This window comes from Dermacentor andersoni, chromosome 5, assembly GCF_023375885.2.
Source record: "Dermacentor andersoni chromosome 5, qqDerAnde1_hic_scaffold, whole genome shotgun sequence".
NCBI lineage: Eukaryota > Metazoa > Arthropoda > Arachnida > Ixodida > Ixodidae > Dermacentor > Dermacentor andersoni.
In genome coordinates this window covers 57,235,466-57,258,154 of record NC_092818.1, presented here as the reverse complement: position 1 = coordinate 57,258,154, position 22,689 = coordinate 57,235,466, and the positions used below count along the sequence as shown (strand labels likewise).

The 22,689-nt window shown below is 46.9% G+C and overlaps 1 long non-coding RNA gene across 1 annotated transcript in view; it reads left to right on the top strand.

Annotated features, from left to right (window-relative positions):
• LOC129384662 (uncharacterized) overlaps positions 1 to 22,689 on the top strand; it is a 139,979-nt gene that overhangs the window by 92,902 nt on the left and 24,388 nt on the right. Inside the window, exons 2-4 of the long non-coding RNA XR_011894615.1 lie at positions 9,483 to 9,634; positions 14,455 to 14,534; positions 18,274 to 18,345. This is a non-coding gene — a long non-coding RNA (uncharacterized lncRNA). The remainder of the gene's footprint in view (positions 1 to 9,482; positions 9,635 to 14,454; positions 14,535 to 18,273; positions 18,346 to 22,689) is intronic.

The window sequence follows — 22,689 nt, the reverse complement described above, 5'->3', positions numbered from 1 at the left end:
GACAGAGACGATGATGCAGCGGAATCGATACTTGTAGTGGTGTGAGATTCCACTGCACGTCGCCGACGCGCAAGTAGTTCACGGTGTTGTCGGAGCTTGGATACCTCCGCTAAAAGGCGGGCAATTTGATTGTCAACTGCTGCCATATCATCACGCGGATGTTCCGGCCCGCTCTGCTTCTGTATAACCAGCGGGCGACGGCGGTCTTTGCGAACTTTGTCACTGTAAGTCTGTTGGGAATGGGATGCAGGCGGGTCGGGCTCGGAAAGCTCTGGCCAGTCGTCGTCATCCCACTGGAGCGCCGCAAACCTGTTAGATGTCAGCACTGGTTGTGTTGCAGCATGCTGAGGCCATTGCTTAGGAATCCCGCGACGAACCTTCTGAGTGGCCTTTTGCTTTGTGGGAAAAGTTGGAGAAGTGATCTCGTGGTCGTCGGTCTTGCAGAGTCCACATCGATAAGACACTGCGCCAGCTAATACAGCTTCATCTGGCGCTGTAAATGGACAGTATCGGCGCATGTGGCCCGGTCGGAAACATTTGTAACAATAGACGACACTAGGTTTATATGGCCGAGGTCGTAGAATGCAGCCATAGTAGTACAGGCGGGCTGGGGGAGTTGGTGGGCCCTGCAAGGTGACGATGCAAGAGCGCCCCTTTCCCATGTAACGCGCTTGAATGACACGGTGAGTAGGACAATAGAGCTCACGCTGGAGAGCAGTCTGGTCCTCGCCAACGTCAACGTTTTAAACGGCACAGCGCTGTAGATCCGAGCCCTCTACCAGGTACACCTGGACCGGCACGGTGACCTCGCTCGCTATCGAGAGACGTTGAAGCGTTTGCAAACGCTCGACAGCAGCCAATGTCGGGAGCCACACAGCGATGGTATTTGACTTCTTCCGGGCCGTGAAGCCGCGGAGGCCTGTGGTGCCAAGACAAGAGTCTAGGTTCGCCTGAATAATCCTGTTCGGAATCTCCGTGAGGCTTGTGGGGGCCAGAGCTTTAATGGTTGCTTTATAGTAAACTGGGCCCGGTGTCGACACAAGTGGGTGGTCAGTCGTTAGACAGGAACGCTTGCCTTGGGAGCCGCTGTTGGCCGAACACGAATCTGGTGCAGATTGCTCTGAAGGACGCTTCTGAGAACCACGGGGGGCCGACGGCACAGATGGTAGCGCAGAAGACAAGTCCATAGGAGTACTAGTTTCATCATGCACAACAACTGGAGTCCCATTCCCGATCGGTGTCTGGGAAGCCATCGCCGGGCTCCGCCCTGAGGGCAGATCACTCACGGTCTGATGTGCATTTTGGGAAGGCGATGGGTGCAGTGGCGTAGCTAGGTCGTCTGGCACCCGGGGCCCACAGGTCTTCAGTCGCCCCCCCCCCCCCCCCCGGTTGTACTCGAGGAAGGCGAGGATATCGACAATTTCCGGGTTTCAGCACCAGTACAGCCGCCTTGGTCACCGCGCACGTCCCCCCGGGTCCCCCTCTCCTTCGCTTTCTTTCCCAGAAGTCGCGAATGCAGCAGGTATTTGGCGGCGAGGAGTTACGGAGTCGCCATCTATAGGAAGCGCCTCGCTGGCGTAGTATGAGGGATTACGCGGCGCGCTCCTCATAGGTTTTGCTGTCAGCGCTCGCTGAAAACACCACGCGGGAGCTCTCCCGGAAATTTCTGTAAGTACTTTCGAAACGAGAGAAGTTTTTTACTGCCTAAATAATAATCTTAGGCAAACTGAAAGCACAGAATCGTTTACAGACGCTATCTCTTTACCGAATACGTATAGTGAACGCCACTGCGCGCGGTCGCCGCGATTTAGTCTCCCGAACCGGCTTCTTGCGTGAAAGGGAGGCAAACGCCGAGACCAAACTATGTGAAATATGGTCTTATAGTGTTTGTATATCTAAATGGAGCGTAATAGAATGAAGCCTCAATGCAGCGATCGCACAGCTTCGCAGCGACCGACTGCGCGCGTCTGCATGCTTGTCCGCGCACTGTTTCGCTTTCGCCGCGTGCGCGTTTTCGCACCGTGCCATGAGCTTTAGGCTGCAGAATATGAGTATGTGACAATATAGAAGCAACCAATGTTGCGTGGGCGCACTCAGAGCTGTTTAAAAATAATTTCATTGTAGAGACTTCGACGCCTACGGGGACTGATGTGCCGGACGTCGCGACGATTCAATCTTCTTTTTTTTTCCTAAATTCTTGGACGTTTCAATATTATTTCACGAGTTGCGTCGCACTATATGTTTATCGGTGTTCTCGTCCTACGATTTCCCGCTGCTTCTTTTTTTGTAATCCAGTGCATTAATTCATAACACAAACATGACCATATGCCATGCGTCGTTTTTTTTTTGTGCTTCTTACCGCTCCCTATCCACTCCAGTGAACTTGCCAGTATACATAGCATCGACACGTTCATAGACTAAACCGTCATGACATTAGTCGGGCAGCGGACTCGGGCGAGCGTCCCAGTGCGCGTTTTTCCAACATTGCAGACCCGGCGCCGGAGCAGAAATCTTCCGCGCGTCTGTGCTTGCTGCATAATCGAGTTGTAGCCGATGACTGTTTGCCGGTTTTATGTTTCGCGAGCCAAGCTTCACCTAGCTTCTTGTCCTGCGGCTACGTATGAATAAGGCTGACACCGGGCTCCGTTGCGTACGTCCGGCACTGCGGCACCGAGCAGCAGCCTACCATGTTGCGCACCTTTAAAGGCAGCCACTACCTATTCTAATGCTTTCAATCGTTGTAAAGGAGACACTCGAAGCGGGAAAATCCCGCCAATAAATGACGACCGCAGCGTACGAGGGAACTTAAACTTTCCTTTTCAGCTCGCTTCGGCGCTCCCGAAGCAGCCGATGCGGCCGCTATGTCCACGTGATCCCTAATAGCACGTCATGCCGACGGTGGCGCCAGCTTTTCCAGTGGTGGAGCTATACCATAGTGGAGCTCGAAGCCAATACACGCTATTTTTTTCTGCGCCAAATAACACAGTGTGCTGCACTGATAACTTGTGATAAGCGCATGTGCACATCTTCTGTCAGACTGTAAGGCTTGGCAACCAATACAAATGCGGCATCGTGGCAAATACGGCTCACGTCACAAGCAAAAAAATTTATAAAGTTTTAATTACCAAGTTTAGCGGCAACATTGTATTTGCAAAATTGAAGGCCGACATTCATATCTTGCACAACAACAACTTCACAAAAATCGTCGTAGATACTATGGCCCACAGTATTTTATCTGTGGGCAGCCCTGAACAAAAACGAAAATTAAATTATGTCTCAGTGACGCTGATCTCCTCACCATATTAGAAAAACGGAAAACGCCACCTGCCTCCCTGCTGCGCGGGCGCCAATGTTATGAAAATTACGACTTCTCTTTATTGTGATCAATAAAGCCTTGTTTTTATTTGCTGCTATACGGACAAACGCGATTATCCTAGCTGCGGTACCACCAAAAGATTGGGAACAGAATAGAGGACGCTTCGCGTCGATTCTTGGCGTCACCATAAAAAAAAAGGACCTCGATGAAGCCCGTGCCAGCGAAACCTGTTGGTCTGCACTCGCAATGGAGAGGATTGAGGGATCAACCTCACTGGTCCACTATTTCATATTTCTTTCGCTACTGCCATACTAGGCGCCGCCCGCAGTGCCAAAGTACTGTAGGTTGTAGCACCCAAAACGATCTTGTTTAAGAAGCTTTTGTTGAGTTAATAATATGACTTTGAATCCTCAATTCTGGAATTGAAGTACTTCCTGTATGGGGCTCTTGCATTGCCAAGGGGGCGCTGCGAAAAAGGTGCTAAAAAGCGCCCTCTGTCCTAAAATGGGTCGTACCAAGCTCGGTCGTCTGCTTCGGAAAGCACGTTTACAATATGGACCCGCCACTTTCGGTTGTGTTGTATCACGGCCGGCAGCGAATATCGGGCGCCGAAGATTTTTTTTCAGGGGTGGCACGCTGCGTAAAGGCAAGAAATTATGCAGTGCCGAATACATGTATGCCGTTCAAGAATTAGGCGGCGAAGTTTTAGCGTGGTGTCAATCGCAAGTGAAGCGAGTCGCGTACGAAGTGGAACTTCAGGTAAGGTTTGCACGCTGCTAGATTCAGGCGCACAAACACGAGCAAATGCTTGCTATAAATGAATCCACAGCAGCGATAAGCAGACATCATGGGGACGAAACTGCTCGAGCACATGACGGTACGCGCCGCGACGGCAGCGGTCTTTCAGCATGCCGCGATGTACGAACTGCTCGAGCGCACGATCGTACGCGCCGCGACGGCAGCGGTCCTTCGACATGCCGCGAAACGGCGGGTCTCCTGCAATCTTTGTTCACCGCATGCCGCTAAACAAGTAGCTATGCCTGCGTTGTAGTAGCGGCCATCTGTCCCTTTTAGTAACTGGTAATAACTGATGCAATGCATATGAGCTCGCACGTACGTGCGAATCGCGCTGCAGCGCGAGCTCGTGCGCTGCTCGCTCGATGTAGCTTTTAATGACAACGCTCGAACATCGATCTGCTGTAATCAATACTATCTTGCTGCGCTGCCTCAACATGCTGGCTTGAGGTCAAGTATGAGCACATTTAACTCTCTAACCTGTGCTGCTCGTAGTGGGGTAGTGAATTGTCACCGAATCAGCCCGGCCATTCGTGGTCATTTGCACACACCTGGGCACTTCACCAATTCGCACCGGTCGAATTGTTAATTGTCGCTGTGGCCGGGTTTCGAATCGTGAATCACCTGCCATGCCTGCTGCTATGTCGGTCTGCCGTCGGGACTGTAGGTGCAAAAGACCGAATTTTATAACGCAGATCTATAATCAAGCAAGCTTCAAGACAGGTGAAGCAGTCAACATGGCGCGAAGTTTCGCTTACCCAGCGCGACGAACTGCAGTTAATTATCCAGCGCGCCCGACGCTCCGATTCGTGAGGCCTTGAAGGGAAACGATAGAATCGGATGTTGGGATTCAGGCCTTCTTGTTCATGGCAGCCCACGACGCAGCAGTATCGATGGTGACGCTTTTTCGATGCTGAGCTAGGTCCCTCCGGATCGGCGTCGCCGATTCCTTCTGCTTCCAGTATTACGGCACACGGAGAGTCCGTTTTCGAGCTCTCAGCGTGGTCGACGTGGTCTGTGAGAAGTGACGAGCCTTTTCGCACTCGCAACAGGGCAGAAAAAAAGTGCGAATCGACGCAAAACTCTGCCTAGAAACGTGCTTCGCCACAGCCAGGGCTCAATACGACCCAAGCTGGTACGACCCAGATGTCGTTTCCCGCGTCGCCACCAGGCGCCGCTACTATACCTCAAACTCCAGCGCAAGACGCCCATGAGCACTAATTATGGGAATATTAAGAATAGGGTTATTACTTACCTGCCATATTTTCCACGCTACCGAGTTCCTAGTAGTCACAGACACATAACTTCATAGAATATCCGGAAATATCCTTACAAAATACACGTTTTTTTTTTTATTCTGTGCAGCTGACACAGACACTGTACTTGACATGAAGTCACACAATAACAACAGTTTTCTTAAACTTTCGAGGGTAAGAAGGAAAGCGTGAAACATAACGGCAGGTTTCGCAGCGGCTTCTCGGAGCGAGCGGGAGAGGGGAAGTAAAAGCGAGCTGAACATCGCGGCGCCCGCGACTATATACAGCCTGTCGAGTCATACGCCGCCAAACTCTTCGGCAGCACCGAGTCTGAAGACGATCCAGAGAATCCCATTCGCGACTTTTGACGGCCGCACTTATGCAACGTCGCTCTCAACGAACGCTTCGCCGTAAACGAGAGCGCCGGGCGCGCTCGTTGAACGCCCTCTTACTGCTGTCTGTTCGCCTTCGCTCCGTGTTCTGAACGGAAGAGGGACCCAAGAGCCACAACGCCTTACTGTATGTTTAGCGACTCCTGCTCCCAGCATGAACGCACGGCACACCCCACATGAAACATTCCGCTAAGGCGAATAGTTTAGCGACCATTTTGGGAATTAAATTTCTTAGCCCGCACATTCGTGCAATTATTTCATGGGGTGTTGATAGAGCTGCAGCCGACAATTCTGCGGCGCAACGCATCGAGTACATGAGCTCGGGCTACTGGATACCGGAGCATTCTTTGCCATTTGCGCCCAGTCAAGCCGGCGGAAGAAGGGGTGCCTTGAGGCGTATGACACCCCCCCCCCTCCCTCTGGCCCCTGCACCCGGGGCCCACGGCCCCCCGGCCCCCCCTGTTGCTACGCCACTGGATGGGTGGGCTGTAGCCGAAGGACTTGGAGCAGGAACCAGGAGCTGGGATCCAGGCTCAGGTGTCAATTGTGCGGCCGGTAACGCCGTCGTGACGAGCGGCGCCGGCGAATCTACCGCCGCCAGCGCGTCACCGGAGGCACTAGGCCTAGTCCCAGTGTACAACTCAGCTGCAGGGCCGATGGAGTGACATTCGCTGAATGTCGAAAAACCGGACTGCGCATGAGCATCCGGGGCGTCCTCAGATGTCTGGGGGTCCAATCTCTTGATGTATGGAACGTATTTACGCGGAAGGCGAGATTTTTCACAGGAGCGGTGAGCAGCCACCTTAGCAGGGAAACTTCGTCGTCGTTCCAAAGCAGATTTCGATGTCGGACTGTCGCTTCTGGATTCCGTACTTGAAACTTCGCCATTGTGATTGCTTGCAATTTTTTCTCATTCTTTCTTAAAGAGTAAGATCACTATTACTTTTACGAAATAACTTTTGTCTGTCCGCTTAAGATTGGGAAAAGCGCTATGTCATCATCATCATCATCAAACAAAGCGCTGTATGGTGACATGGTCTTGACATCATTTGATGTCAGCAAAGTGGAGAGCGAATTTAGTTTTAAAGAAATACTCGGGAACACGGTTGAAATAATTGTGTGGAAAAGTGCGCGAATATCCTTACCTGAAAAGCGTGGACATGGACTGGAGGCCGGTACCAAGTAAGCTGGCAACAAAGGACAGGATAATTGAAAGTGTAAATAGACAATCCCTAGTAAAGGAAATGAAAGTCACAGAGATATAAACAGCAGATTGGGTGCAAGGCATATTTTAAGACTAATGCCACAGTGTACTAGTCCTTGCACAGCATCATGACAGTGCAATTGAGGGGCTACGAGAGAGCTGTAAGCTTTACCACGACCTCGTCGTCATCGACGGTATTTTATTGTCGTCAGGCAGCTTGTACAACCCCAGCTTTACTATCGCTATTACCCAAAAAAGGAAAACATTTTCTTTGTCTCTCCCGCCCTGTTTCAAACCTATGTCGTTGGCACGCTATCATATTAGAGTTCAGCGCCCTAACTGTGCTACCAAGCAAGCACCAACTACAGGCCAATAGACCATAGTACTGAGCTCCACATAGGCTTTGAGTGTGTTAACATGTGTGAATGTATTTGGGAGGCCAGAACAAGTAGACCTCTTGGAAACGAGGATGACATAGTGTGCATCGCGCAAAATTTTATCTTGAAAAGATGGCGGGGTGATGGCGTGATCTTCTTCGTCACTGTGCTCGTGAAAAATAAATGAATGAGTGAATTCTGGTGTTTTACGTGCCAAAACCACAAGTACATTATGGGGCACGCCACAGTGCGGACTCCTGATTAATTCTGATCACCAGGGGATCATTAACGTTCCTTCAATGCACTGGACACGGGCGTTTTACAGCGGAGCTGTATATGGCTAGCCGATTCGTCTGTCCATCCGTCCGTTCGTGTGTCACCTGTGCGCCGAGAACTCCTATGGCACAAGCCCCTGCGCATGCGCAAAAATGAAGAGAGGCGCACGACTCGATGCGCCGGTAGTGACGTCATTCTTCTCCGTCGCAGCCGAGTGCGCACGCAACAGTTTCTCTCCGGCTCCGAAATGGGCAAGGAACGCGTCTTACGTGCTCCTGAGGAGTAGGCAGCTTTTGATCAGCAAAGCCGCGAGCAGAACAGGGTAGGAGCTCGTGTACGCCTGGCCAATGCTGCAACTCAGGATAAAAAACTGGTTCATGCAGTCGAGCTCAAGTAGCAAGAGCAAACCAAGTATTCGCCAGCCTACCAAGCCGTCGTTTAATGAACCGTCGGGATTAACCCAGTGATAAACACCGGGGCCGTACATTTCAGCTTCGCTGGTTAACATTTACGGAGTGATCGGGCGGTGATTTTTGCATTTCGTCCCCATGGAAATACGGCCACCGCAGCCTGGATTTTATTTCACAACCTCGTGCTTACCAGCACAGCACCATAGCCGCTAAGCCAGCGCAGCGGGCACGTGAACACTACGTCGACGGCGCAGAAAACTGTACATGGAAAAGATCCTGCATGGCACATACCCACAATGAAGGACGCCGCAGTTGGTGGAAAACTTCATCGAAAGCATCAGCGCCGTCACTGCCACTGTGTACGTTGCAATGGCAGCGGCATATTATTTTTGCAGTTTACATCACATGACTCACACCCACCAACTGTAGCTATAACAGTGCTTCAAATGAACACGCAAGAAAATTTAAGGACACCTAAGGACTTATGAGCTGTGAATGCGAAACCAGTTATATCGTGTTGGACGCCGCTGGGCGCTTATTCGAGTTATGAACTCCTCGCTGGCAAGCGAACACGTGGAGAGGCTGGGCCAACACCTCCTATGTAGCACAAGGCCGCTGCAGCTTGATCTGTGACGTCATGCTCGCTTAGCCGACTGCCATAGAATCTAATATAGACGTTCCCGAGTAAACCGCACTGATCTATAAGTCGCCGCTTCTTCACGTAGGGCTTCGCAAAGGAATTTTTGCGCAAATAGCATGACCTCATCACGCATAATACAGAGACATGATCTTAAGATGTAGCGCGAAGTGACACGGACACAGAAAGGAGCAGACAGCTCCTTTCTGCTCCTTTCTGTGTTCGTGTCATTTCGCGCTACATTTTAAGATCATGTTACCGTACCAACTCGCCCAACTTTCTATCCTTTTGCATAATACAGAGACCTGCTATCTTGGAGGCGCTGGTTTAGCCCTAGTGGCTAAGAGAAAAAGGTTCTGAGCGTAGGGTGGCATGTTCGAAACTCTAACACTCTGGCGACAGTACCACCCCATGGTGCTTTCGCCAGAGTGTTCGAGAGAACTGAAGATAAGGAACGTTACATTGAATAACAGGTGTGCCAGGGTTCTTTGCCTAAAGAAGACAGGCGTTCGCAGGAAGATGCGGACCTTACCTAATGAACTCTGATCAATCAAGTCATGACTTGGGCTCTGATCCACCTTTGCGACAAGTCGACTTGTCATCTGCCGAGGGGAAATAACGCCTACCTAGCTCTCGCTACTTTGCCGCCGATGCGGGAACAAGAGGGTGTTGTATAGAGCGAACCATGCAGAAATTTGAAAAAGCTTGAAAAACTAGTTTACCTTAGCTGGTTCGCCGGAAACATTATTTCTGTATCTGTCTTGGCTCTTGTATTATATATATGTACATGGTGGTCTGTATTTCTCGTTTCTTTTTTAGCTACTGAGTACAGGTGTGGTTTGGAACAAATACCGCAACTACAATCGCCCAAAGTGGCGTGGAAATCCCATGTGCGAGAATTTTCATCTAGCGAAATCGAATAAAAAAAATCTGTACATAATATCGAGAGCGTTCAGTGAGTCTGGCCAGTGGTGAGTTCTTTTCTTATTTTGACTAACGCATGACGGCTTTGTTAATGTGCCGCAAATGAGAGAAGGACGTTGCTCCCAGTGTGTCCGGTTAACATCATCGATACCCGCCAATGACTTTTCTTCTTCCACCAGCCAGTTTCCTTCAACTTAGCAGTACTGACTTCGCAATTTCATCAAAGGTTGTGGCTTTCAGAGATTATTATATTGACTTTCAACAGCTCCCGCAGTCCCGAAAGAAATGCGGATGTTCCGTTTGCGTTAGGAAACATGCTAAACTGTACATATCGACTGCGGTACTTTCGGCTGGTTGCAACACAATCAGAATAACATCGCTAAACGTAGCCCGGACAGATGAGGAAAGACAGTCCAGTACTTAAGTGCATCTTCTATTCTGCCCTTGCCTCATTTTGTGTGATAACTGCATTGCGAGTAAAGTGTTCGTATAGGTACTGTCATTGTCAAATGAATACGCTAGAAGTTGGCTGGCACAGCTTTGCTGACTACAGACCTTTTGAACGCGCTCTGTGATATGCGGACTGCTGCAACGGCCTGCTGAACGAAATAATTTTTGTGTTATCACCATCATCATCATCATCAGCCTGGTTACGCCCACTGCAGGGCAAAGGCCTCTCCCATACTTATCCAACTGCCCCGGTCATGTACTAATTGTGGCCATGTTGACCCTCCAAACTTCCTAATCTCATCTGCCCACCTAACTTTCTGTCGCCCCCTGCTACGCTTCCCTTCCCTCGGAATCCAGTCCGTAACCCTTAATGACCAGCGGTTATCTTCCCTCCTCATTACATGTCCTGCCCATGCCCATTTCTTTTTCTTGATTTCAACTAAGATGTCATTAACCCGCGTTTGTTCCCTCACCCAATCTGCTCTTTTCTTATCCCTTAATGTTACACCTATCATTCTTCTTTCCATAGCTCGTTGCGTCGTCCTCAATTTAAGTAGAACCCTTTTCGTAAGCCTCCAGGTTTCTGCCCCGTACGTGAGTACTGGTAAGACACAGCTGTTATCAACTTTTCTCTTGAGGGATAATGGCAACCTGCTGTTCATGATCTCAGAATGCCTGCCAAACGCACCCCAGCCCATTCTTATTCTTCTGATTATTTCACTCTCATGATCCGGATCAGCAGTCACTACCTGTCCTAAGTAGATGTATTCCCTTACCACTTCCAGTGCCTCGCTACCTATCGTAAACTGCTGTTCCTTTCCGAGACTGTTAAACATTACTTTAGTTTTCTGCAGATTAATTTTTAGATCCACCCTTCGGCTTTGCCTCTCCAGGTCTGTGAGCATGCATTGCAGTTGGTCCCCTGAGTTACTAAGCAAGGCAATATCATCAGCGAAGCGCAAGTTACTAAGGTATTCTCCATTTACTCTTATCCCCAATTCTTCCCAATCCAGGTCTCTGAATACCTCCTGTAAACATGATGTGAATAGCATTGGAGAGATCGTATCTCCCTGCCTGACGCCTTTCTTTATAGGGATTTTGTTGCTTTCTTTAAGGAGGACTACAGTGGCTGTGTAGCCGCTATAGATATCTTTCAGTATTTTTACGTACGGCTCGTCTACACCCTGATTCCGCAATGCCTCCATGACTGCTGAGGTTTCGACTGAATCAAACGCTTTCTCATAATCAATGAAAGCTATATATAATGGTTGGTTATATTCCGAACATTTCTCTATCACCTGATTGATAGCGTGAATATGATCTATTGTTGAGTAGCCTTTACGGAATCCTGCCTGGTCCTTTGGTTGACGGAAGTCTAAGGTGTTCCTGATTCTATTTGCAATTACCTTAGTAAATACTATGTAGGCAACGGACAGTAAGCTGATCGGTCTATAATTATTCAAGTCTTTGGCGTCCCCTTTCTTATGGATTAGGATTATGTTAGCGTTCTTCCAAGATTCCGGTACGCTCGAGGTCATGAGGCATTGTGTATACAGGGTGGCCAGTTTTTCTAGAACAATCTGCCCACCGTCCTTCAACGAATCTGCTGTTACCTGATCCTCCCCAGCTGCCTTCCCCCTCTGCATTGTTTTTGTCTTAAGCACCCATCAGTCAGTAGCACCACGAGAACCGCATTGCACAGCCGAACGACAGATTTGTAGAGTATGCGGAGATTCCCATGTACTTTTTACAGAGGGTGTGGACTCTAAACACGTATGCAAATTGCCTACTGATGTAAACAGATGCATCTAAATTTTGCCGATGTAAACAGACTGTGGAACACAGCTGAAAGGTTTAAACTAGGTGCCGCTGCGTGATATAACATAAATGCATTTCCTCCATAAGTTGCCCGCATCGCCATATGTTGCCTCCAACGAAATGTACGAGGTTTTTCTCTGCTTCTAATGACATCACTGTAATACTATAGAAATCAATTTGCATTTCGGTGTTGTCATCCAAGAGAATTGGCAGCATCAGCTGTCTCTGCGCACATATTTATTTAATATTGGTACCTACTGCAGCGCTACAAGGGCTATGGAAGGAGCGCGTACAATACATTATTCACAGACTACGACCATCAACACAAATGGCTGACCAGTGTGATGACAACATCACACTGGTCAAAACGCGTCAAACAAGAGAGCCGTAGTGAAGTATAGGTCGTATAAGCGTTTTAAATAAAAAATAAATCCGAGGACAACTGGGCACATATGAGTTGTGAATGGGAAATAATTAATATCCAGGTTGAACACTGATGAGAAGTCCTTCGAGTTATCGACTCCATCGCGAGGACGCGAGCGCGTTGGGATGCTTGGCCAACGCCTCCGAGATAGCACATGGTTGGTGAATTCCGATCCGTGAAGTCAGGCTACCTTGCCCGATTGCTAGAATCTAATGGGGGACGCTGCCGAGTAAGCCTCGGTGATTTGGACGTCACTGCTTTCGTGACGCTGGCCTTGGCAAAATCAATTTTGTCCAATTAGCATGACGTCATCGTCAAGCAGAGGGAACAGGCCTGCTATCTATGAGCGCTTGTTTAGCTCAGTGGGTACAACACTCCACACCTTAGAGTCGGGTCGTAGGTTCGGAACTAACCGCCAACGCTTCCCCATTCGAATTTATCCCTTATTTTTATGCATTAATTCCTTCACAGCGATTGCCGAGGCTTAGTTAGAACGCAGGGGAGAGCTTTCTCGGTTAAGGAACGCGCGCTTAACACAGTCTTTCCAGATCGAAGGTGAGGACATCGAGACGATGCCTTCTCCGCTCACGCAACACCTGCTGCGGCTGCAGTTGTTGTCTTTTGCATACCTTGCTCCATCCGGGCGCGCATGTGACGTTGCGATGCGGGCAATGTGAATTTAGGTGCCGTTTTTTGGTTGTCCAGGCGACATACGTTGGCGTTTTCGCCCAATGGGTCATTTCATGCTTTCGCAATGAAAAGCGGCGTCGTATCTATCTTTAAGAGCGGCAGAAAGTGTGCGCTGTACATATATATGTATGGATATCTACTAAATACTTTATTGTTGCGATAAATGTGTTCTCACCTTGGTAGGGTGCACGGAAAAGCAACGACAAAGTGTTTCCGCATATACAGTGTATTTATGGAGCAGCTGAATGAATATATGAAATACAACGAGAATGAACTGTCAGTAAAAGAAATTACTACTGTTTTAGCAAAATAAGGCTTATATGTCAGGTTTTACATCAGGTGCAGAGCATGCTGAGTGTGTTTCCAAGCCTCTGGTGGTACTCTGCAGTCTTGATTAGTATAAATAGCACAAAAAGTGATCATCTAGACGGACCTTAGCAGCTATGCTATTTCCAAGATCAATAGTACAGATGAGAAATAATAATGGACCCAGTACTGAGCTTGTAGGACGCCACATTTAACGTTAGCGATGGAGGTGTTCCCAGAATTAAGGAAGCTATTGTGAGCGATTGGTAATGAAGCTTGAAGTGCAATTCATTACTCGAGGTTTCTTTAAAAAAGCTCTCAACTTTAACAAGAGCTTCGACAGAGGCAGAGTACTCAACGCCTTCGAGAAATCAATGAAAGTAGCTTGAAATGAGGCCCGAGATCTATATTATAGGAAACATCATGTGTAAAATCAGTGAGTTTGGCTACAGTACTATAACCGAGCCGGATATCAATGACTGCAATATAGTTCCATCGGAATATTGTGCATTTGAGGCGACCATATATTCCGTATCTTTTCTTGAATTGTTATAAGTACTGTATAATCAAACTAGGAATGTTTCAAATGTAATAATTTAGTTACCCTTTCCACTATAAAGAACACATAGTCTCAAGTCAAGATTAGAGCGCACTTCGTAGAAACTGCCACAACTATAGATTTTTGTGCACAGGCTTTGCAGCACAGCAGGCTCGGATTGCTGGTGCCTTTGCAAACATACTATATGCTCCCTTGCGAATTTTGCAATACATGTATGCAGTTGTAGTGCAGAGATAGTCGATGACATTTTATATGCAAGGGTGTGCTACCTGCATCAGCGACATTATATATACTCCCCCCCCCCTTTCAAATTTGTGCTAAGAAGCAGAGCACGCAAGCTTACTCATTTACTAAGACATTGTACTTCAACTTATTTTAACCTTCTTCTGTCAATATTGCAAGAATAGGGCACAGGTTCTTTCATTATGAAAGAAGAGAGGTGTTTTCCCCCATCTTAGCAATATTTTTCCAAGGTTGACGTGTTAATGAGTACATAACATCATTTGTTTCACATGTTTCTTTCATAAGTAAAAAATGCCCCTGGTTTTAGCATCTTTTTCTCTCCACTTTTAGCAAATATAAGCCTTCGTGATTTACTCTCAGTCTCTTACCTATTTTAGGAAAAAGGAGCTTTTAAAAGGATACGTGAAACCAAAACCAATATACTGTCCAGGACCTCTATTGGAACTGAAGTATTCAAGTGAGTTGTATTGGAATACAATCATGTTTAACGTAATATAGTAGGTTATGAGTGGAAGCACAGCCATTTCTTATGGCTGCCTTCATCCTCTTTGTGCGCCTATTACAATTTCTTTTTTCTCTTTGTCTTGTAAGTGCGTTTAGTTACGCTTTCCTCAACGGCGCTGTTTTGCTTATTGTTGCGTTTGGTTACTCTACAATCACTAATAACGGAGAAAAGCGCTGTTCTAGAATGCCCTAGTGTAGGACGAGCGGACAACCTGGAACGACACACCGATTGACGCAATAGTGATTCACAAATCACTGTACAATGTCATCCTATCTATCTGTAATGACTGGCATTACTGCGTGGCTCTTCTGTTTGATTTCTAGTATGCCGAAAAGTCTCAGAAAATACAACTGGGAGAATTACCGCAGTGGAGGGCCGAACTACAACATAATTCGTATGATTCAAATAAATCGGAGCGGCCCATTAAAGTATCTTTACATTCTCCTATTTACCAAATTTACTTACACAAAAGAGCCTCATATGTACAAGACTAATTATATTCAGCGAAGGAAATTGAGACTTCTACACCTTTTATTTTCTCGTGGCACTAGGAACTGGACAGTCGCGGCCAGTACAATGTGCCTCGTGCGATACTGTATCGAATTTGACACACGGCTTCGTCAGCTGGCATACCGCCGACGTAAACGATAACTGTGTCAAGAGCGGCCCGTTTTCGCCTTGTTCTATACTGCTAAGAAAAAAAATGCATAAACAAGTATGTTGTCATGGCAACAGTTTTGTTGATGCGCGAGGGGGAGAAGCCATCCCACTTGAGCTCAATGCACTGGACGAGAGCGTCATTTTCTTGGAAGGTGCAATGGAAACCAACAGGAGTTGTGCTTGTTGTTGCCGTATGTTTCGATCTGCAGCTCTCATTTTCAGCCACTTTCTCTTCGCAATGACAATTTATTTTTCTGTGTGTGTAGTTCTTGACGCATTGATTAAGTGCCAAGCACGCAACCGTGCTTCTTAACAATTTACCCTATTCCGTCGAAGATTCGAGAGCCAGCACCCCAGAGCGTGCAGCTATTGCATTTAGGGAGGCCACTGAGAGGTCAGAGAAATTTGCTTTATTTCTCGTTTCGATTAGCAAACTGTGCCCAGCAAGAGATACAAGAACGCGCAACAACATATTAGAGGGTTGAGTATGTCGTATCCACCGTACAAACTGCACATTCAACGGGTGCATCAGTACATAACAAAGCTACTTATAATTTATGAATAGCAAGTCCTATTATGTTGCGTTGCATGTGACAACCCTATAAATTTAAGTCGTTTTTCAACAGATATGAGTCATTACTTATGCAATGGATTACGACTAAGCGTGACCGGTTCCAAGGCTGCAGACAGCATATTTCGCATAACTAGACACAGATGAAACAGAAATTCAGGGGAGGTGGTGTTGTCCATGCTCCGATTGCTGTTTGGGGACAAAAATTGAAGCAATGTCTTATACGCTTAGACGCAAAACAATTGCTGGAAGAAATTTCATGTTCGTTCCCGCAAAACAAAGCTTTCAATTCGTGTAGGTAAATTCTCACTAATTATTTGAATAAATATTTCCTTTTCTTCTGCAAGTAATGTCCGCTGCTGAATAATAGAGCTGAAGGACTACAATGACACTATTAAAAACTCAAATGACACTAAAACACTACTATCACACTAAAACACTACAAAGACACTTAAAGATTACGCTAAATTTAGGCGCAATCGCATCGTATTCTAGACACTGCAGCCTTCCTCTCTGGGACCTCCAAGTGCATGGTGGCTCTGAGAAATCAATACGCCCACAGAGCTGCCGAAGCATACAGGAGATTGCATGGTTTGGCAACGTGCACTATGCCTTTAAAAGCGATTGCCGCCCGCATTGAATCTGTCAAGTCGTCATCCCGCAGTGCTTCGCCTATTGTTCCTAACAGACTTCTGCTTGTTTAGGGTTTCATTCGTGATACTGAGGCAGCGAGGTATTAGGGACAAGTGCGCAGTGTATTGGACATCCGTGTTCGCTTTTCTGATCCATTAATCTTAACCAGATTGGATGAGTTAGCTGAACATGACAACCGAACATGACCAGCGTGGGTTACATTATTTCACCCACATAAATTCCCGAGCACTGCCATATTTCAGAGGCTACATTTTGCGAACGTTTATTTGTGCAATAGATGGCGCCAAAGGTTCCGGCGTTGAAAAGCAGGCGACTAAAGCTAACGCTTGCCTATCGTGTGACGAGAGTCCATGAAAGAGGGAAGGTAGGTCGAAACACAAGGGCAGAGAAGTCCTACAGCTACCGCAGGTCCTAACGGATAGAACTATCAACAGCCAACGAATATAACTGTCGATATCGTTGGACAATCTTCTGATACATGGAGGCGCGTCGCGCGTCGAGGGACAACGTTTAACATTTCTTAGTCGATGGAAAACAGGAACCCAAAAGAGATAAAGAAGTGAACATACGATGCGCGGTACTGTTACGCCATCTCGTAGCGATGGTCTCAGAAACGTCGCGAGCGGAACCACGTTGCGTGGCACCAGGTGGCACTACTATTTCCTCTTTCTTCCTTCGCTTTTGTGCTCGTTCACTCGGTTACGCCGCCACCGCTGCCGCCGTCGACGCTCGCCGCAGGAACACACATCATTCAGTGCTGCACTCTAAAAAACGCGATTTGCAAAGAGTTAATATAATTAACTGTACAGGGAAAGCTCTACATAGCGCCCATGCATTCAAAGCGGTAACGGTAAGGGCGCCAGCTTGTTTCTACTCTCTGCTGTCACGCAGTCGCAGACTACGAGATGTCATTCAGCCGAGACGCGTATTGAACGCAATCCCGAGCCTCTTTAAGCATCACGGTGCCATCTAACTGAGGCGGATAGAACCGCCTTCTATCATGTACCGTAAGTTTTACGCCAAAATGTTATACATAATCATCGCATGTTTCTGAAGAATCTACGAAATGAACTCTAAAGATCGTCCGTACGTAGGTGTAACATGCACATTCTCGTTTTTTCGTTATATTTGGAATATTGTTTATCCTAATCCTCACCTAATGATTTATGAGGCAGGAGCTGCACGTGTTCAAATATTTTTATATCTCTTCTGACTGGTTTTACGTAGGGCTAAATGTTTGCTGCATGCCATTGTTTTCTGTACGTGTGGTAAAAGAGCACACTTTATATTATTATAATTTTGGAAGCCACGCGGCATTTGCCATTGTAGGCAAGCTTTAGTAAGTTCTTCGAATAACTGCATAATCGCATAAGGCGTGTGCCTAAGCTGGTGAGGGAGCGTTTGCTTCTTTAAATGTGCCTAGAGTCGAACGTAGATTAAATGCAAGGACGGCGAACCGTCGCATTTACATCGTGCATTTGAAGAGGATGACACATCATCGCAAACTCAGCGAAAGGAAGCAGCCTAACGTTCTTGTTATAATGAATTATTCGCAATTCCTATAAATCAATGTACTCGCACATATTGCGAGTGATTTCGGGAGATGAACAATTTTCAGACGCTGTGCACAACAAATGAAAATAAAAAGAAATCTGAACACAGTATTCGTCTATAAACAATTTTTTTGGTGCCAGTACGTGGATTAAAGCAGCAAAGGCACTAGCTCTTGACAATAGCCTGAGTTGGGCTAGCAAATGATGCCGCCGCAGGTTTCTTTATTACGATGAATTGTTCTCTTTTTCTTAGTTCTAAATACGCTCGAGACGTACTGCCTGGCATATTGGAATCCCAAGGAGAAGTGTGCCATTATGAAACCGGGTAAGAAACCTTCAATACGTTATAGTCATTGCACAAGCTGTGAATACATGCAAGGTGCCTCGAGCGGCCAATTGCGCGGCAATATTGCGTTTAATTGCGGGGTTCTTTAACGCTCAGAAAAATACATTATGTAGCACCTATTGAGCAACGATTGAGCACGTGTCGTGTTTTTGTGATCTCTATGACAACGAACGTGACGTTCTCCGGAGGGTGTTAAACCAATTAGATAATAGCCCATTTTGAGAGACTAAGATTTGAGGATAATGGCCCCATGCGTCGCAGTCTTACAAAGGGACGCGGGCACTGCTACGTTTCGTGAAATGGGCTGGCCTCAGTGACCGTTTAGAGGCGTGAAGTTATGGGCATCCGCATGTACTCACACCGATAGCACCTTCTTTCCCCCTCTCCTTTCTTTCCTTCCCTTAAACCCCTTGCCCTTTCTAGGGTAGCAAACTAGACGTCCGTCTGGTTGACCTCCCTGCCTTTCCTTCCCTCCTTTTCATCCTCCTCTATCGGGTCTTTTTTGTCTTCCTGTACAATTTTCTGATTGACACTTTTTATAAAATTGTGTTTGAGGAGTTGAATAATTATTGACACTACTTAAGTATTTTGGCGGAATGAAAGAAATGACTTCTAAGTATTTCTAGGCGGCAGCAAACAACATTAGGTTCCATCACTGTGACTGCTCTGTATGAGCTCGTCTTATCCTTATCATCTTTGCCATGTTACGTAAGGTTCTGCATGCTTTCACGTAACCAAATCGGAATTCTCTTTGTTTTATACACTTCCTCTATGGCAATGATCAGCTGTGGCTTCCTCTTTGGACTCAGTGCTTTGATTAGCTCTAGTGAACTTTCATCTGACATTGCTGCTATTTTATTAGGAGGAAGATCGACTCATTTTTTTTTCTCCGCAAAAAAATTTCTACATTACATGTAAACCTGTAGAGCTTCTCTGTAGTTCGATCTGCTTGAGTCCTGACTATGAATTCTTTCTTGCAGAAGTTGTCACTAATAAGGCTTCTCATTTAGCAGGGCGTGTCGCCTTTTTCGAAGATATTACCATCTTCATCCCTTATATTCGTTTCAGAGTTTTATCTGGCAGTCCTAGTTCTCTGACATGGTTCCGGCAACTTCTTCGTGTGGTTTTGTCTCTTCTGGGAATTTCAAGTAGTCAACATTCACTTTTCGTTCAGTTTTCGTCACCCAAAAACATCCCGTACTCGTGACGCCTGCAGCGGAAAAGATGTTCCACATCCGCCGCCAAGGCTTGCGAGTGGCGGCGCTGGCTAACACTCCCAGGGTTAGTTCTAGTCATCATCATCATCATCATCAGCCTGGTTACGCCCACTGCAGGGCAAAGGCCTCTCCCATACTTCTCCAACTGCCCCGGTCATGTGCTAATTGTGGCCATGTTGACCCTCCAAACTTCCTAATCTCATCTGCCCACCTAACTTTCTGTCGCCCCCTGCTACGCTTCCCTTCCCTCGGAATCCAGTCCGTAACCCTTAATGACCATCGGTTATCTTCCCTCCTCATTACATGTCCTGCCCATGCCCATTTCTTTTTCTTGATTTCAACTAAGATGTCATTAACGCGCGTTTGTTCCCTCACCCAATCTGCTCTTTTCTTATCCCTTAATGTTACACCTATCATTCTTCTTTCCATAGCCCGTTGCGTCGTCCTCAATTTAAGTAGAACCCTTTTCGTAAGCCTCCAGGTTTCTGCCCCGTACGTGAGTACTGGTAAGACACAGCTGTTATAAACTTTTCTCTTGAGGGATAATGGCAACCTGCTGTTCATGATCTCAGAATGCCTGCCAAACGCACCCCAACCCATTCTTATTCTTCTGATTATTTCACTCTCATGATCCGGATCAGCAGTCACTACCTGTCCTAAGTAGATGTATTCCCTTACCACTTCCAGTGCCTCGCTACCTATCGTAAACTGCTGTTCCCTTCCGAGACTGTTAAACATTACTTTAGTTTTCTGCAGATTAATTTTTAGTCCCACCCTTCTGCTCTGCCTCTCCAGGTCAGTGAGCATGCATTGCAGTTGGTCCCCTGAGTTACTAAGCAAGGCAATATCATCAGCGAAGCGCAAGTTACTAAGGTATTCTCCATTTACTCTTATCCCCAATTCTTCCCAATCCAGGTCTCTGAATACCTCCTGTAAACATGCTGTGAATAGCATTGGAGAGATCGTATCTCCCTGCCTGACGCCTTTCTTTATGGGGATTTTGTTGCTTTCTTTATGGAGGACTACAGTGGCTGTGGAGCCGCTATAGATATCTTTCAGTATTTTTACGTACGGCTCGTCTACACCCTGATTCCGCAATGCCTCCATGACTGCTGAGGTTTCGACTGAATCAAACGCTTTTTCATAATCAATGAAAGCTATATATAAAGGTCGGTTATATTCCGCACATTTTTCTATCACCTGATTGATAGTGTGAATATGGTCTATTGTTGAGTAGCCTTTACGGAATCCTGCCTGGTCCTTTGGTTGACGGAAGTCTAAGGTGTTCCTGATTCTATTTGCAATTACCTTAGTAAATACTTTGTAGGCAACGGACAGTAAACTGATCGGTCTATAATTTTTCAAGTCCTTGGCGTCCCCTTTCTTATGGATTAGGATTATGTTAGCGTTTTTCCAAGATTCCGGTACGCTCGAAGTCATGAGGCATTGCGTATACAAGGTGGCCAGTTTCTCTAGAACAATCTGCCCACCGTCCTTCAACAAATCTGCTGTTACCTGATCCTCCCCAGCTGCCTTCCCCCTTTGCATAGCTCCCAAGGCTTTCCTTACTTCTTCCGGCGTTACTTGTGGGATTTCGAATTCCTCTAGACTATTCTCTCTTCCATTATCATCGTGGGTTCCACTCGTACTGTATAAATCTCTATAGAACTCCTCAGCCACGTGAACTATCTCATCCATATTAGTAATGATATTGCCGGCTTTGTCTCTTAACGCATACATCTGATTCTTGCCAATTCCTAGTTTCTTCTTCTCTGCTTTTAGGCTTCCTCCGTTCCTGAGAGCTTGTTCAATTCTATCCATATTATACTTCCTTATGTCAGCTGTCTTACGCTTGTTGATTAACTTCGAAAGTTCTGCCAGTTCTATTCTGGCTGTAGGGTTAGAGGCTTTCATACATTGGCGTTTCTTGATCAGATCTTTCGTCTCATGCGACAGCTTACTGGTATCCTGTCTAACAGAGTTACCGCCGACTTCTATTGCACACTCCTTAATGATGCCCACAAGATTGTCGTTCATTGCTTCAACACTAATGTCCTCTTCCTGAGTTAAAGCCGAATACCTGTTCTGTAGCTTGATCTGGAATTCCTCTATTTTCCCTCTTACTGCTAACTCATTGATCGGCTTCTTATGTACCAGTTTCTTCCGTTCCCTCCTCAAGTCTAGGCTAATTCGAGTTCTTACCATCCTGTGGTCACTGCAGCGCACCTTACCGAGCACGTCCACATCTTGTATGATGCCAGGGTTAGCGCAGAGTATGAGGTCTATTTCATTTCTAGTCTCGCCGTTCGGGCTCCTCCACGTCCACTTTCGGCTATCCCGCTTGCGGAAGAAGGTATTCATTATCCGCATATTATTCTGTTCCGCAAACTCTACTAATAACTCTCCCCTGCTATTCCTAGTGCCTATGCCGTATTCCCCCACTGCCTTGTCTCCAGCCTGCTTCTTGCCTACTTTGGCATTGAAATCACCCATCAGTACAGTGTATTTTGTTTTCACTCTACTCATCGCCGATTCCACGTCTTCATAGAAGCTTTCGACTTCCTGGTCATCATGACTGGATGTAGGAGCGTAGACCTGTACAACCTTCATTTTGTACCTCTTATTAAGTTTCAGAACAAGACATGCCACCCTCTCGTTAATGCTATAGAATTCCTGTATGTTACCAGCTATATTCTTATTAATCAGGAATCCGACTCCTAGTTCTCGTCTCTCCGCTAAGCCCCGGTAGCACAGGACGTGCCCGCTTCTGAGCACTGTATATGCTTCTTTTGGCCTCCTAACTTCACTGAGCCCTATTATATCCCATTTACTGCCCTCTAATTCTTCCAATAGCACTGCTAGACTCGCCTCACTAGATAATGTTCTAGCGTTAAACGTTGCCAGGTTCATATTCATAAACAGGCCTGGAGTGTGGCCTGATCCCGGTGACCAGAACCGGTAACGCACTCCCTCACCAGAGCAGGATTGGCCACCCTGGTGCAGTACTTGGCCACAACCTCCTATATGAACACAACAACCAAACCCCGGCCCTCAGTCCCCAGCAGCTGCGAAGCAACTGACCACGGCGGCGGTCAGACCTGCGACG